Source organism: Dendroctonus ponderosae, unplaced genomic scaffold (assembly GCF_020466585.1).
Source record: "Dendroctonus ponderosae isolate FM_Combo_2020 unplaced genomic scaffold, Dpon_F_20191213v2 Dpon_F_20191213_11, whole genome shotgun sequence".
Taxonomy (NCBI): Eukaryota; Metazoa; Arthropoda; class Insecta; order Coleoptera; family Curculionidae; genus Dendroctonus; species Dendroctonus ponderosae.
The window spans coordinates 5,179,427-5,181,349 of NW_026017213.1; the positions used below are offsets into that span (position 1 = coordinate 5,179,427).

The 1,923-nt window shown below is 45.2% G+C and overlaps 1 protein-coding gene across 1 annotated transcript in view; it reads left to right on the forward strand.

Moving 5' to 3' along the window:
* The first annotated feature begins 325 nt into the window (after positions 1-325).
* The window catches only part of LOC109534245 (transcriptional regulator CRZ1), a 43,468-nt gene continuing 41,870 nt past the window's right edge, over positions 326-1,923 (forward strand). The window contains exon 1 of the mRNA XM_019899841.2: positions 326-1,129. The gene's annotated coding sequence lies outside the window, so the exon portion shown is untranslated. The remainder of the gene's footprint in view (positions 1,130-1,923) is intronic.

A 1,923-nucleotide genomic window follows, 5' to 3' on the forward strand; every position in this document is an offset into this window, starting at 1 on the left:
TTGTTCAGCGAATCCAAAAATGCAATAATATACAGGACATTCCATTAAAAATTACATTACGAAAATATTTTTAAAATGTGCGCTGGGTAAGCGTCGGACAATTCATAAAATAATACTTTTTAAAAATCAAACGGTTTAGCCGCGCAAACTTCCGTGCCGTATAGCGTAAATAACCCTGTATATCAAAAAGCAATTGAACTCTACAGAAACCCAAAAAAAGCTTTGCGCCGATGCAACACCCTGTACATTTGGCAAATGAATAATTTTAGTTCAATTTTCTCCAGGTCTCAGACAAACCTCGCTAACACCACATGAACTGCTGAGGAGTAAAGGCACCTTCCCTATTCCGCCGGACAGAGGAGATAAGTTTTCCGAAACTTTTCACCGACATTTCAACCCGGAACCTACTGGGAACCACCACCTCACAGGCGGAAAGCCTGAGAGAATCTTCGAGTTTTCTCCTGAGCGCTACAGCCCTGGTGAGTGTGCGGCGACTCAGAAAGTTCGTAGCCGAACAGCATGAGACAGATAGATGAGAACCATGAACCATCGGCAAACGGTTCCGTCATTCCCCCGAAACGCACCAGCGCAAAGTCAGCCTTGAAACGCGTTGCGTCTAGATGAAGGAAACCGAAGAACCGTACGCTAGCCGACAGCATACCCACTCGGTTGGTACCAGAGACCCAGTACCTCATTTGAAATTTCGACGGTGTGGGTCAGATTTAGATTCGAGCACCTGCGCCCCTCTTCGTGCGGCCTATTCGGCTCCCAGCTCCTTCGGCCAGTCTTTTGCAGTACCTCAGAGGTACGCCACGAAATTGGTGCGGGTACTTTGTCGTGCCGTTGGTTCCCATTGTTTAGAACCCGTCGCTGGAAGATCTTGAAATATTGTATGTAAATGTTGATTGCGGTAGGAAAACAGATGGTACCGGTGGTACCGTAGTCGCGCCAGTGAAGAACGTCGACGAGGATTCATGTGGAAATTGTCGATCTGATTGCAATTAACGTATTGCTCACCAGTGACTGTGTGTGTCAAATCTATGATTCTCTATTAAGTGAACAGTGTCCGCCTGGAGCTACAAGAAACACTGGATTTATGTTGGGGATTGCCTAATCCGCGCGCTCAAAGGTAGGCCGTAGTCGATTTACTTGTTTCGAACCGGATGTGGTTGCGCTATATAAACGGGTACCTCATCAAAAATAGATTTTTCGCCCACAAACTTTACGAAAACCAGTTGCAAGCTCGAAGCGACCTCTTGCTTGGGATGGTTCTCTAACCAGCCGCTTAAGTTGGGTGGTTTAAAGGCCAGAACCCAATCAGGAACCTGATCAATTTGCTCGCTGTCCACGGAGATCAGACAATTTTCCAAGAATCTGAGCCCCAATTTTTTCCTTGCCATTTCCATATTGATGCAAGCAGATGGGTGCAGTCAACTGCCCATTTTACCAGATCTAATCCCATTAGACTTCGTCTTTAGAGTCGCATATGTTGGGCAGTACATAAGTCTGATGAATAACTAACACTCCTGGTACATTTTTCGCATTCTTACCATGTTTTCTTCAATCGGCCACCTCTGCGCCCAGACCTAACGCCGCTAGACTTTGTGCGAAAGACTAAGTTGAGCATTAGAAGAATACTGGGAAATTAATTAATATAAAATGGCCATTGGCCACCTGACTTTGGGGCCTCTAAGTGCTCAAAAATTATTTAACTCACTGCCTCTCAAGGCAGTGAGTGTTTTCAGTGTCCTCAGGGAGAAGTATATATGTATAAAATGGCGATTTCTATTAATTATTTGGTTTCCTGACTTCCATCGAACGAAATCACTGCAAACTTTCATTGGCCTCCGCATTGACCAGATCTGACTCCACTGGATATTTCAGGCAAAAAGGCTTTAAACTCGAACTAACAGGACCAGGTCG